Source organism: Homarus americanus, unplaced genomic scaffold, assembly GCF_018991925.1.
Source record: "Homarus americanus isolate GMGI-L3 unplaced genomic scaffold, GMGI_Hamer_2.0 scaffold52559, whole genome shotgun sequence".
Taxonomy (NCBI): Eukaryota; Metazoa; Arthropoda; class Malacostraca; order Decapoda; family Nephropidae; genus Homarus; species Homarus americanus.
In genome coordinates, this window is record NW_024747268.1 from 251419 (window position 1) to 268230 (window position 16812).

Sequence of the window (16812 nt, forward strand, 5' to 3'; positions counted from 1 at the left end):
ACCATACAGCGTCTGGTGTTCCCAGGCGGTCACCCATCCAAGTACTAACTAGACCCAACGTTGCGTAACTTCGCTGATCGGACGAGAAGCGGTGTTTTCAACGTGGTATGGCCACAGAATATGACATCCTAAATATGAGACGACCCGACAGTCATGTACATCTATGATGTATACATAGTATCACCTGACTGTGATGGGCAGAGAGCGATCACAGGATCATCCGGGCTCTGTAGCTGCATACTCACTGTTACACTTGAAACTGACAACTGAACACCACAACCATCAACTGTGACAGTGTCTGGATTATTCCTATTGTTTTTATGTATGTATGTATGTATGTATGTATGTATGTATGTATGTATGTGTAAATAAAGGAAAACCAATATGTAAACAAAAATCAAGAAACATAATTACAGAAGGTCAAAATATGAACAGTTCAAACATATTCTGAACAATAAGTTAACAAGCTGACGGACAACTGAAAATTCTATACCCGGTGTTAACAATCCTTAAAAGTTGTTATTTGTTCAAATTTAATCCAGATCAAAGCACCACGGTGTATTAGTCCTACTGTTCCCCTGATAATGTTTTATATACTTGAAGGTTAAAAACTCCAGAGTTAATCCAGTATACATTAACCAGCTGGTGGAGGGTCGATCAGCATTAACCTCGTACAATGGTCAAGTTCTCAATGGAGTATCAGGATTAAGTCGTCTGTATTTTACCTCCATCAACAAGTAAGGTATTTCAGTGTTATGACACCAACAGACAGACAGATAAAATATCATGGACGAACTTCCTGGTCTGGCTCACTAAATACAGTTAAACGTTACAGTGTGTTATTCAGCTACAGTAATAGATATTACAGGAAAAACACTTAAAGATACAGCCATTATGAGGTAATATTTAATGTACACACACACACACACACACACACCGGCATCAGTTACACCCGGCTGATAGTTTGGGTTGATTGGTAAATACCTTATGAAGGGCCACTAAGCCAAGCTCTTCTCATAATGACTAATACAGGTAAGATAAGTCAACAAGGAAGGCGTCATACCTACACTTGTAACCAGACTGCCTTCGCACACCTTGACAGCCTTAATACTCCCAAAGTTAATTAAACTAAACTAAACTAAACTAAATATCTAAGAAGTTGTTTACTAATTTTATGGATTTCTGGGTGAAGAATGGTTTGCTATGTGAGAGGCCGATGGTCAGCTCAGTGGTGAAGGAAGTTAGATAAGCTGACATCAACACGCGACCACACGTCATTAGTCACTACATCAGCCAACGTGATATCAAGAGACCTCTGTACCTCTTCCTATCTTGTCAATGATTAAGATACAAATCATCTAGTTTTGTAATGTAATATGAAAATAAAAGTAAATAAATCAAATATTCTTTTCTTCATGCTTAACCAAATCCTGAAATAATGAGTAAATAAAAAAAAATATTAATCTTGCTTTTAAAATCACTTCACGAATTAAATGCCAAATGTTTCTCTCAATATTTTTTCCTGATTAAAGATTATTTTTATATAATAGTCTATTGAAGAAAGAGATGTTTTAATAATATTCTACAAATGTCATTAAATTTTACAATGATAAATATAATAATAGTAATTCGACACCCTCTCATACATTCATTAATAAAACTAATATTAATTTTCCCCTCTCTGGTGTGTTTTCCCTGTAAGCTTATAGCCTTGCGTTAAGTAAAGCTGATCTTACACTCAAGCTGATCCTACACTCAAGCTGATCCTACACTCAAGCTGATCTTACACTCAAGCTGATCCTACACTCAAGCTTATCCTACACTCAAGCTGACCCTACACTCAAGCTGGCTCTTCACTCATCAACACCACCACCACCACATTATCCCATCTACACTCTTGTCACTCCACTGTATTTACACCATCAAAAGTCCATTATTCTCTAACACGTAACTTAAGACCTATGCAAAACAGGTATATTCTTGCACCAACACTATAATTCCAGGTGTCCGGTGTCCAAAACTGTGTGCACTTGTATCCCGGAACGCCTCGACTAATCGTTCATATTTGGAGTCGAGCCATTATGGGGAACGCCCTAAGAGAATGGGATGGTGCTCGTGTATATATCTTCGTAATGTCTTCTTGGTAAAACTTTATAAGAGCTTTATGTAAACATTGTAACTCCTGTGTAAGTTTAATAAAGATCATGATTTATTTTTGGTGTGTGTCCTTATTATTTATTCAGAAAGGAAATAAACTGGAAAATGAATAAATTAAATAAATGCCCCCCCCCCAAAAAGATAAAAATTACAATATTGTTTTTTTACGATTAATTGTAATTAGCATATAATTACGACGAAATATATGGGTAATGTATATTTATGAAGAAAAAAGAGGTAGGAAAAAGCAGAAATGTAAACGATAAAAGAATAAAAACAAAAGTGGAAAAGTATAAGTGGAAACAAGTAATACTGAGGAATAAGAGAAGCTCCACTCCACTCCACACCACTCCACTCCACTCCACTCCATACAAACCAGCAATTTTTATCATTATTTCATTATTTCTTCCCGTGTATTTCATTATTATTCATACTGTGTAATTAAGTAACTTTTATTTATTCTCATGGTGTTTTAATGTCTACTGATATTGTTTAAAAAATTGTATTTGTTTAAGTATTTGCCCATCATTATGTCTGACGATATCATATTCTGCGGTAACCTTTGTTAATTAAGAAACACCATCTAAAGTTTTTGTGTGTGTTTCTTGGTCATTTGTTAATTCAATATAGTTATTAATTACTTATTTTCTTCATAAATACCAGTAACATTATAGTAATAATAATAATGATGAAGATAATACCAATAACAACAATAATAATAATAAGGACCAAAAAAAAAATAACAAAATAATAATAATAATAATAATAATAATAATAATAACAATAATAATAATAATAATAACTATAACAACAACAATAATAATAATAATAATAATAATAACAACTATAACAACAACAATAATAATAATAATAATAATAATAATAATAATAATAATAATAATAATAATAATAATAACTATAACAACAACAATAATAATAATAATAATAATAATAATAATAATAATAATAATAATAATAATAACAACTATAAAAACAACAATAATAATAATAATAATAATAATAATAATATTAACAATAATAATAATAATAATAATAATAATAATAATAACGATAATAATAACTTAGCTGAATATTCAACCAACAAACATTAAGAAAGGCAAAGATTCCCACAACAGTTACAGAGACAATACCTGAGGCACCCTGAGGCTCACTGATCACCTGTAATTGACTTTACCTGGCGATCACTTATGTCCTCATTACCGTCATCGTTTATATCACTAGCTACTGTTATTGACCGATGTTTCTTGTGACTGATAGACGGTAGTTACTGAACAACCTACAGTATATATCACATAATTTAACTTTGTCAGTATGAAGGAAAGGAATCACTCCGTTCCACATGTCTCAACCCGACTCACGTTTATTTGTTATTACACACTGTAAGCGAGAGCCAGTATATTCATTTCAAACCACATTTCTTCGTGTTATTTGAGGTTACACAGTCACGTGGTAGTTTGGGGATCTTTTTTGTTAAATAATGAATTTCGTATTAGTTTTATAAATATGGTTACTGGAAGAATAGTTTAAACTTCTGAGCGGGACTAAACCTAACCTAACCTAACCTTAACATAAAATAACTCGACAATAAAAACACGATACTTATATCCTGTAAATTCACACACACCTTACCTAAGCGTTGTAATTGAATACACATATGACAGGTACCAGGTTTAAGGTATTAGTAAAAACAGAAATTTGTCAATAAATATGAATGAATATAGAGATGCATCAATAAGACAACAGTCAGTCAGTTACTAAATCACCACCTAAGACAGTCAGTGAGTTGAGTACAGTCAGTCACCAACTCACACTCCAGGCGACCTTCCCAGTCCTGATCAGAGGCTCAACAGGAGAACGAATTTATTATTAAGAATATTATTTGCTCGCCTCTAGACCCAGTGTCCCTGTGTAAGTGAGGAGCTGGCTAGTGTGATGGTGCTTGGTGTGTCCGGGCCAACACTCATGTTCGTATTAGTTCTTTATCTTTGCTTTGTTTTATAGCGGCAGGTTTTTGTCTTCACGCTCCTAATAAAACTTGTTCTCCTGTATTCATTAATCTATCCATCTTATCTTTGTATTTTACTATTGTTATTCAGTTTATTATTGTGTGATATATATATACACCTGGGCTCCAAAGAATAGGCTGTAATAACTCACCTAAAAAAAAAAACCCTGAATACCACAACACACAAGACACTGATATATTATTGGTGTAAAGAGCAGCCATGACCTCCCTGCCATGTCGCTCATATATTATATATCAACCAATCTTGTTTTCATATATAAGATATAACGTCACATATAAAACCTCAGTGCATGAACCAAAACTCTACGAGGTTCTCTTACTTATATCAGTGACTCCCGGGTTAATATTTATGGGAAGAGGGAAACTATCTTAGGTATCTGTACCCCATCACCACCTGTACCCCACCACCACCTGTACCCCATCACCACCTGTACCCCGCCACCACCTGTACCCCATCACCACCTGTACCCCATCACCATCTGTACCCCATCACCACCTGCACCCCATCTCCACCTGTGCCCCATCACCATCTGCACCCCACCACCACACGCACACCACTGTGCCCCCCTCTCCACCATGCCCCACCACCTGCCCCATCTCCACCTGTGCCCCACCACCACCTGCTTTTATCTCCTGTACCCCACACCGCACCCCCATCTACCTGTGCCCCATCTTCCCCCATCCCATCACCACCTGCCCCATCACCACCTGGCACGCCACATGGATCCTTGGGTCTATCAGAGAGAGAGAGAGAGTTTAAACTTCCACCTACAATATATAATGACAAGTGCATCTTTCTCCGTACAGCATTATAACTCAGGATACAGATGAAAGATAACTGTAATCTCTTTGGCAATTGTACGATATGAATCAAAGTATAATTATCATAAACCTGAACACCACACATTCACTAGAACCAATTTACAAAACAAAAAAGATTCAAAGGTTAGGTTAGGTTAAATTTAAGGTTAGCTTAGGTTAGGTTAGGTTTGGTTAGGTGTTAATATAACGAAGAAAGAATATCCGTACAGCGAGTCTCACGATAAAAGTTTGAGATTTAGAATGAAGTACGTGATACTATTAAACGACCATTTGACCCAGAGCTTCGAATTTCAAATAGACGAATCTTACGACTATAAAGGGTTGGTTATGAAATACTTTGAATTTAATTAAGTGTTGATACAAAAAAGCGTATATCAAATTAATCAAGATATAATTTAAAAAAATGTAAAAAAATAAATAAAAAAAAAATGCTAAAAGATTGAAGAAAACGAAAATAAAAATAAATCAACATTAAAAGTGCCAAACAATACGGAATATTCATCAATTATTTGTGTATATGTTGGCCTTAGACTATATGTGTTATGTATGGATATGTATATGTGTTATCTGCTTCATTCTCCGTCCCCCTGTCGTCCTCTTACCTCCTCCTCCTCCTGCTCCTCCTCCTCCTACACCGCCTCCTCCTCCTCCTCCTCCTCCTACACCGCCTCCTCCTCCTTCTCCACTTCTTCCTTCACCACTTCCTCTTCCATCTTCCCCTACTCCATCTCCTCCACTTCCTTCGTCATCACCTCCTTTACCTCCTCCTACTCCTATTCAACAACTACCACTACCTCCTCCTCCTCCTCCTCCACCACCTCTTCTTTCTCCTCCTCCTTCTCCTCCTCCTCCTCCTCCACCACCACCATCTCCTCCTCCTCCACCACCACCATCTCCTCCTCCGTCTTCTTCCTCGTCAGGAGATGAACGCCTTATTTTCCCTCCTGCCGATTGTTTTATTGATTTCTTGAAGGGTTCTACTCCCCCTCGGCGCTGTTTCCCTCACCTGTGTGTGTGTGTGTGTGTGATATGTGTAGGTATGCTTATTGTTGTCAGTGTGAGAGTTTTATGTTTCTTTCCACACACACACACACACACACACACACACACACACACTAAAACGAGTCTTGGAACACCTGACCCACATAGATGACCACCACCACCACCATCACCATCACCACCCACTGTGTCAACAACTACCAATAGGAGTCATCAACGCAGAAACACTCACATTACCCCATACACTTTATAGCTCAAGTAAGTAAGTCACACAACATGGTATTAATAATCAAAAGACATTAAGTTGTAGTTAAGTACACTTGAGAGTTGCCCGTCTATATTGTCTTGTGTGTCGGTCGAGGAGTTTGATAAAAAGTATAGTAACTTTATATAAAACTCCAGCGTTGGATTGAGAAGAGAATCACACGATAATTTTTTCTTTTACCTGGAATATAAGAACGGATTTACCTGACTTAAACTAAGGTATAACCTAACCTAACCTAACCTACGTAAATTTAACCTAACCTAACCTTACCTAACCTAATCTAACCTAACCTAACCTAACCTAACCTAACCTAACCTACGTAAATTTAACCTAACCTAACCTTACCTAACCTCACCTACCCTGACCTAACGACAAAAAACCTCAATATAATACAAATCCTTCACCTCAAGTAACCCAAAATAGCCTCTCATTATCAGGCTCAAAAATAAATAAATAAATAAATAATAATAATAATAATAATAATAATAATAATAATAATAATAATAATAGAGGTAAATAAAAGTGAAAAAAGGTCATTAAAAGTGAAAAAGTATATAAAAGTAAAAAAAAAGATAAATAAAAGTAAAAAAAAGTATATAAAAGTAAAAAATAAGATAAATAAAAGTAAAAAAAAGTATATAAAAGTAAAAAATACAAAGCAGGGTGAGAATCTATAAGAGCTCGTCGTTGATATCGGGGACCCGCAGGCGACACGTTACACCTCATTTCTAACCGTGGCGACACATACTCACCGGGACACATGTATTGATGGGTCGAGCTGCAGGGGTGAGTCTTTGATAGAAATACTGGGCCGGGTGATGGAAGGAAGAGAGAGAGGTGAAAGAAGGAAGAGGGAGAGGTGGTGAAGGGAGGAGAGGGTAAGGAAGGGAGGGATGAAGGAGATACTGAGAGAGAAGGGGTTCGAGAGGGAAGGAAAGGAAATGATTGGAAAGAGGAGAAGTCTGCAAGGGGTTCTAGAGAGGGGGGATGTGAGAGGTGGTAAGGGGTGGCAACAGGTGGAAAAGAAAGAAAAGTGTTACTAGGAGGGGAAGAGCGTTACTAGGAAAGGGTTTGTGCAGCTAGGAGAAGGAGGATACTGCTATGAAGGGAAGGGTGTTACTAGGAAAGGGAGGGTGTTGCTAGGAGGGGAATGGTGTTGCTAGGAAAGGAAGGGTGTTGCTAGGAGAGTGTATCCCATTTATCACACCTGTGCCGTAAAGCCACAGGTGTGTTGAGAAGGTGCACGTCACCCCAACACACCTGAAATCTTTGTACATGTTTACATTCAGGGGGTTCAAAGGTGGCATGACACACACACACACACACACACACACACACACACACACACACACACACACACACACACACATACACACGTACGTTCCAAATATAGTACCGTATTAGCTTAGAAATCCTCGGATATGACCTTTTAAAGAGCATAGATCCCATAATATAGCGATTCAATAACCCAAGTCAGTTTTATAAAGGGAAATTAGACCAAGATCAAGGTCAGCAGCGTGAAGGAGGCGAGGGTCCTCATTATACCAAACATTTCCGTAATGATTTTCTATACAAGAGAGAGTTATTTTTTTTCTGGTAATATTTTTTTTCATATGTATTCGTAGTTGATTGACTTATATATATATGACTTTTATTTTCCCTCATCTTTATATATTACTGATCTGGATATAGACAAATATAAGAAAAAAATCATACAAGGTTAATGATAAAGGATAACTTTAATTTATTTTGTGGCGGAAACATGAAACTTATAATGGGAATATATTTGATATATTGTCATCTATTCATATACACTGAAATCCCACTATAGGAGAAGATAAACAGAGATGTATATCACTGTATATTCCGTCCTTAACCTACGGGGCAGTGTGGAGAGGACCGTAGGAGACTGTCGACTATTACTTTACTCTTTCAATCTCTCCTGCAGCGAGTGGGATTTCAGTATTAGGAGTTAAGTAATATTACGTAATTTAATCAGGTATTTCCTCCAGGCACCAGAGGAGGCTAGAGGCATATGAGAAGTGTTTTTACTGGAGGATGTAAGATGTAATTCGTTTTTATGAAAGTATATAAAGAAATGATAAAAAAGCAATGAGGGAAATATTGACAAATCCTGAAATATGGAGGAAGATGATTTATTTTTTGGTTATATAATTAAGGAAGTGGAGATTGTGGTAGAGCTATTAATGATATAATTAAAAGTAGAAAAGACAGGTTAGGGGAGGGTGGAGGCTGGGATGGATGAATGGAATTAAAAGCTGTGATCCTCGGAGAGATAAGACACAGTATCTTGGAAGTATTGGTAATGATGGTTGAATAATATCTGGAGTGGTGGGCCGTGGTCGACATCCCTCAGACCAAATGATGATACAGGAGAATCATTCACTTTCATAATCATCCTGAACCAAGTCTACAATATAATGCTTGTATTATCACTGTAACTATAACTACGGTGTAATATAACTGTAATATTAACCTTAACTACTGTGTAATATCTCTAACTATAACCTTAACTAACTACTGTATAATAGCACTAACTACATACAGCCTTATGTACCGGGGTCGGCTGCCACACGGAACAAGGTCGCTACACTTATGAAAACTTCTTGTCAGTAATCGATATATTCCTGTAACAAAGTTCTTTAATATTCTCCAGTGTTGTCAAATCTAACTCCAAACTGTTGAAACTATTATGACCAAGACTGCCAGACAAACTTTTAAAGGTGTTTCTGAATAAATGGATGAATGGTTTAACATTAGTCTTGGTTTTCCTCCAGATATAATCTTCAACCTTCTTTATGAAAACTTTATAAATTTATACAAACTTCTGGAAGATTTAATCCGGTAAGTTATGACTTGTGGACGACGAGAGTAATGTGTTATCAGATGATGAGATATTGTCCCGCTGCTGGTGTGTGTTCACCATAGGTTTCTCTTCATTTATATACACGTGGCTATAATTCAGGTGGCCGCTACACCACAGCACTCAACAAAGGTTTTATTTATAATGTTATCGAGAAATAGTTAATTTTATTTACAGCCTATACGCTTATGTCTACTGAAATAACGCTGTATATATATATATATATATATATATATATATATATATATATATATATATATATATATATATATATATATATATATATAAATATATTATACACACACTCGTATGTGTGTGTGTGTGTGTGTGTGAGAAGAACCTCGGAAAAAGCTCGACAAAAAACAAGTGACGGGAGCCAGGTAGGAGCGGCGGCATCCGCTTCACATTATACCGTCGACGACCAACAAATTCCAATCAAATCGCCACACCAAACAAATCCACAAATCAAGGAGACCGAACACCCGACAAAAACCTAGCCAGCGTCCAGCTCCAAATATGTAGATGAGGTGATCGTGTTGATAAGACCCAAATAACACGAGTGTTGACGCATCTCTGGGACGGCCGTCAGTCCTCCACGACCCATGATGGAACACTGGCCCAGGACCACCGAGCGCCCTCCTACATAATGATCAGGGAGGAGGTGGTGGTGATGGTGAGGAGTATGGTGGTGGTGGTGGTGTTGGAGGTGGTGGGAAATGATGGTGGTGGTGGTAAGGGGGTGGTGGTGGGGGAAGATGGTGGTGGTGAGTGGGAGTATGGTGGTATTGAGGGGCAGTATGGTGATGGTAATCTAATAGTGACGATGTTGATGATAGTAAATACTTAAGTATCACTCATTCATTATTATTATTATTATTATTATTACATTGGATTATCTTAGTTATAATTATATATATGTGTGTGTGTGTGTGTGTGTGTGTGTGTGTGTGTGTGTGTGTGTGTGTGTGTGTGTGTTAGATGAATGCAGTCAATCATCAATTTGTCTTTTTAAGAAAAATAAAGATGATTTAATCGAGAAACTGGAAGGAAGAAAATCGGATAACGAAGACAAGGAAGAAGACAAGGGAACGAAGGACAAGAAAAAGGAAGAGAAAGATGATGAACAAAGAAGAGGAAAGGAGAATTACCGGTACGTAACACTAATTATATCATCGATACCTGTGACGCATGGTTGTAGTGTGACGCATGTCTGTAGTGTGGGCTGAGTGTGTGACGTAGGGCTGTAGTGTGCATGGCTTTGTGGTGACGCATGACTGTAGTGTGGTGACGCATGGCTGTAGTGTGGTGACGTAGGGCTGTAGTGTGGTGACGCATGGTTGTAGTGTGTGACGCATGTCTGTAGTGTGGTGACGCATGTCTGTAGTGTGGTGACGCATGGCTTTAGTGTGGTGACGCATGGTTGTAGTGTGTGACGCATGGCTGTAGTGTGGTGACGTATGGCTGCAGTGTGGTGATGCATGGCTTTAGTGTGGTGACGCATGACTGTAGTATGGTGACGCATGGCTGTAGTGTGGTGACGTAGGGCTGCAGTGTGGTGACGCATGGCTGTGTACTGACGCATGGCTGTAGTTGACGTTGACGCGTGACTGTAGTGTGTGATGCATGACTGTAGTGTGTGACGCATGACTTTACTGTGTGACGCATGACTGTAGTGTGTGATACATGACTGTAGTGTGTGACGCATGACTGTAGTGTGTGACGCATGGCTACAGTGTGTGACGCATGCCAATAGTGTGTGACGCATGGCTGTAGTGTTGTGACGCATGACTGTAGTGTTGTGACGCATGACTGTAGTGTTATAACGCATGACTGTAGTGTTATAACGCATGACTGTAGTGTGTGACGCATTACTACAGTGTGTTGACGTATGGCTGTAGTTCGGCGACACATGTATTCAAGACAATGACGCATGCCTTTAAACTGGCGAAGCATGACAGTTGCCATGTTCGAGCTGACTGATGAACAGCTGACGTCACATGTCACCATCATCACCCACTGACATCATCATCAATATAATCATCACCATTATCATCATCATCATCATTATCATCTTCATTGCCATCATCATCACCACCATCACCATTATAATCACCGTTATCATCATCATATCATCATCTCATCATCATCATCATCATTATAATTACCATACCATCATCATCATCATTACAATCACCACCACAATCTCTCTCATCAGTAAGGAGAGGAAATAAAAGACACGACATGAAAGAAATTAAAGAAAGGAAGAAAGAAAATACGGAAGAAGGAAGTAAAAAAAAACAGAAGAAAAATTATAGTAAACAGAAGAAAGAAAGATAAAGAAATAGGAAAGAGGGAAACAAGAAACAATTAAACAACTTTTAGGGAAATAACTAATACAAATGAGAATAGAAAGTAAATTAAGAGATAAAAAACGAAAGGGGAGAGAAAGAGGATGATAATAATTGCAATTAGGAAGAGGTAAAGATAAAATGAAGAATGAGGAAATTTTCTATATATTATGAATGGCAACATATTAATGGGGGGAAGTGGTTGTGGCTAATAGTAGTAGTAGTAGTAGTAGTAGTAGTAGTATTAGTAGTAGTAGTAGTAGTAGTAGTAGTAGTAGTAGTAGTAATTGTAAAACAGTTGTAATAATAGTAGTAACACTAATACTGTAGTAGTACTAGCAACAATAGGAATGAGAGTAGCAACAGTAGTAGTAATAGTAACAACAGTTGTAATAATCGTAGCAACAGTAGTAGTAGTAGTCGTAATAGCAACAATAGGAATGATAGTCGCAACAATAGTAGTAATAATAGCAACAATAGGTATGATAGTAGTAACAGTAATAGTAGCAACAGTAATAATAGTAATTTACAAAAGCAACTACACCCAAATTTCCAGTTACGTATTGGAGTCTGTACATCTAACAATAACAACAAACTAATCAATAATAAAAACAAACAAACATTACACACTCATAAGGTTACATTATTTACCTGTTTTATTCACACACACACACACACACACACACACACACACACACACACACACACACACACACACACACACACACAAGCATCTTGTACCAGGTGTGTTATTTAAAAGACTGTAACCTCCTCCCCCACCCCTTAACACGCACGGGTCGAATCTCTTATACTCACTACCTAATTAGATACATTAACAGCCTCTAATCTCTACAATCACCTACATCTTAAGATAGATTTAATCAGGCTTTTGCACAGCATGATGATAAGGCTTTTTACCAATCATTATTTAATAAGCTCATTGTTGGCCAAGCAGCATCATTATTAAATTCTATAAGACTCCTGTATTGGTGAGCCCTCAAGTACTACCCTCACTGTACTGATTGATAGTACATATTCAATAATGCCTCTCTATCTCTCTCTCTCTCTCTCTCTCTCTCTCTTCTGAAACTAAGGGGGTGTTGTGGGGGTGAGGGGTGATGAGGGGGTGATGAAGGAAGGGAAGGGGAAGGAAAGAAGTAGGCTAAGGGTGGAAGGGAGAGGAAGGGAAAGTGAGATGGAGATAAGAGGAATTTTAAGGATGAAGAAGAAGGAGGATGAAGGAGATGGATGAAGGATGAGACGGAGGAGGAGGAAGAGTGGGTGGAAGATTGATGGAAAGAGTTTAAGGGTGGAGATGGTAAAGGGTGGAGGAGAGGGGAGGGTGGGTAGGGGAGAGGAGATTGTTAACAGAGGAGGGGAGGGTAGGTAGGGGAGGGGAGGAGAGGGGAAGGGAGGGAAGGGTGGGTAATGGGAGGGGAGGGGGGGATGGTGGAAGTGGATTAATGAAAAAGCTGAATTATTATGGTTAAAATCCTTATATATATTACGTAATGCTTCAATGTGGATTAAAAAATTATGAGTAAATTTATGAGTTTATACACAATTGAGGCTGAAGACTTGGGTGAGTGAGCTGTGAGTATGAGTAAATAATGAGTGAATAATGAGTTGAAAAAAGTGTATTCTTGAGTAATGATTCAGAGGTATGGAGTAAGTATGTGTAAGTATTATGGGTAAAAGAAATGATTGAATTATGAGTAAGTACGATTGGTATGAGGAGAGAATGAGTAAAAAAAAAACCAGCTAACTATAACTGAACAAGGGTGAATCATGAGTCAATTCTATAAAATAAAAAACAATTCACAATATTCCTCTACACAAAATTAGAAAAATAATAATAATAATAATTCACACATACACTGAAAAACCAAAGAATATTTTTCCATTACGTCCTTGAGAAAAAAAAACAATTATCACTCCACAATAATTTTCCCCCTAAGATATAAAATCACCTTGATATACAATACACAACAGGTCCCCCCCTTCCCTTCCGTTCCCTGGAGCAGAAGCCTCGTTAAAATACCTTAATGAAGTGGTAATTACCTTAATTATCACGTCACCGTCACCTCTCTCACAAAACTAATCACCTTTTCAAATCCCAGATAGAATTACTACATTATATTACATATCAGAAATTATATGTAGTTATTTAAATTTATGGTTAATTAAAAAAAAATATAATTATATTGAGTGTATTCATGTAATTAGCTGAGTCGTGTCATTTGAACGAGAAGACGACGAAGGAAAACTAAAACTAAAAAAAAAATGATTCATGGTTTATATTTTCACGTATTTCTTAAACCATCACTACGACTATTATATCAATCATTCCTCTTTATTTCGTCTATATATTTATTCAGTTTTCCCATTTCTTAGTATTCCCTTATTTGTAACAGAGAGAAAAGTAAATATTAAGTTAAAATCATATATAGTAATTCCCTCTCTCACTTAAGACGTCTGTGTTGTGGTAAAAACAAGAACTGATTGAATATATAAACTACTTGTATGTACGTTTGTCTATATAACTAATTAACTATATATAACTATAACAGCCACTTGTTCATACGACTCCCTAGTAACTAATTAATTATCACCTTACAAAAATATTTAATCATCTTTGCAACTTATATTTCTGTAATGAATAATAATGAAGTAATGCAATAAAAATATTCACAAATTATTCATCATCTGTTGTTTTGGAGGAGTCAGTGACGTGATCCAAGTCTAACCTAACCTAACCTAACCTCCTATAGTATAACATGTCTATAATCTGGTTGCGTATTCTCAAGGTCTCTATGAAATAAAAATGATAATGATAATAATAATAATAATAATAATAATAATAATAATAATAATAATCCACCGCAAATAACACAACACAAGTGGTTCGTTACCCAAAATACAGCCCAGATGAAACATATACAATAATTTTATGATTGATATACGAAAAAATACACATATCTGTCCTATGTATACTGTGTGGATATAAATTCATACATAAATATACTTTAGCCAATGTTATCCTGTATTTAACTTACCTTACAGATTGAATAAAAGTGACAAATGTAATCAGATATTTTACTTTACACCTTTAATCTACAGGTATATTGAACACCTGGATGTATCTACAGGTATGACCCAAGTGAAGAGGGCTAATTACGGTTACGACAGGTGAGAAGGTAACAGAAAACACTACATTAAAACGACCTGTTACAGCCATATGTGGTGTTGACATTAGCCAGAGGACCCCCATCACTATTGAGTAAAGTGGTGGTGATTGGTGACAGCAGAGAAGAGTAGAATAGAGTAGAGTAGAGTAGAGTTAAATAAGCTCTTACTCACCATAACTACTGTATTGGAGGACTGGGCGGGCCTAGAACCATCAAGACAGAAGGAAGAATCACATAGAGACGAGAACGATGATCCTCTGAAGGTACAAGACTCCTCCACGAATCACCTGAAGCACCTACAGGAGAGTAACGACAGTAAGTTACTCTATATCACACTATCAATACCACAAGAATCTCACTACGTCATATGTTGGGTTGAAAGGTGACGTTTGACGATTAATTAAGAGAAAACTGTGCAACTTATTGATTTCATCTTTTTTTAATATAATGAACAAACTCGAATATTTTTTTAGAACATAATTATCAGTTCTTCCGTTTTTTTTATTCCCAATTAAGAATAAATTATATGTTATCATTATTTAAAATCAGTTAACAGTAAAGAGCTGTAATTAATACGCAATATAACATTAATAATAACTATCACAAAATGTTCTAATAAAAACAAAGTACGTTAATGGATGGTTAATTATATTCATGGAGAAGAAAATAATTTATCAGTTGAACCTTATAACAACGCTCAAAGATAATTAATTATTATTATTATTATCATTAGGGAACAAATTATAGTAATCTCAAAAGTTATTAATAAATACAAATTACATAAATGAAAAAAACCCATAATAACCTTATATCTATCTGTCTGTCTGTCTGTCCTAAAAGAAAAATATCTACCAAAGTTTAAAATAAAAATAAACTTACAATTATCTGTTTATTCCACACCAGTCATAACTATCTGAGGTGTTCCTTGTTGAGATAGAACCAAGCTTGTAGTCCTTTATTTCATACTGTAAAAAGGGGAACAAAGAAATAAATTAATGTTTCCACTTGAAGAACTCAAAACTAGGGGGTGTGGGTGGTGTGGGTATGGTGGTGTGGGTATATGGGTGTGGGTATATGGGTGTGCGTATGGAGGTGTGGGTATGTGGTATGGGTATATGGGTGTGGGTATGGAGATGTGGGTATGTGGGGTATGGGTATGCGGTGTGGGTATGTGGGTGTGGGTATGTGGGTATGGGGGTATGAGGGTGTGGGTATGAGGGTGTGGGTATGTGGGTATGGGTATGGGGGTCTGGGTATGGTGATGAGGGGAGGTTACAAGAAATATTATGAGCTCACAAACAACAGGATTAAACATATGAATTTATCAACCTATCATTTTGCTTTGAGAGATTATGGCAGAATATATATTTTAAGACCTTTTCACAATGTATTAGAGAAATGTTGATGAAGGACCTCTTGTAACTTATGTACCTGTACCTGTATCAGTCCTTCTTTGTACCTGTATCAGTCGTCTTTTGTACCTGTATCAGTCGTCTTTTGTACCTGTACCTGTATCAGTCCTTCTTTGTACCTGTATCAGTCGTCTTTTGTACCTGTATACCTGTAACACCTGTTTTTACCTCCTACAAAACCTACCTGGCTACGACACAAGGTAAACAACTAGCGTCAAGGACAACTCACTCAATCACTCACTCACTCACTCACTCACTCACACTCACTTACTCTCTCTTGTAGTCATTCACCCTCAGTACATCAACAAAGCCAATGACTTAACTTACCAACACTCGGAGCAACACAGAATGAAATATAAAAAAAAAAACGCAATAATGAAGAGAATCAAAATATTTAAACAAATACATAGGGTAGAAGGAAAGATATTGGGGGAAGGTAATAATAGAATAATGTTGTAGAATCAAGGGAATATATATTGGAGAAATTGATGAAATAATACGAATGGAAGGAGAGAAGGAAAATGAGAATAATATGAACAAGAATGAATAATATGGAACAAAATGAACAACGATGATCTAGATAAACAACAATAAAAATAAGAGCAATAACAAATAACTGAAAAATATGGAAAATTTTTATCGTGAACAGGTGAGACTATTCACCTTTAAGATAATTAGTAAAATAAAAGT

General features: G+C 36.7%; 1 pseudogene; it reads right to left on the reverse strand.

The window, feature by feature from the left end:
* Positions 1 to 119, reverse strand: LOC121879544 (annotated as a pseudogene).
* Positions 120 to 16812: the final 16693 nt, after the last annotated feature.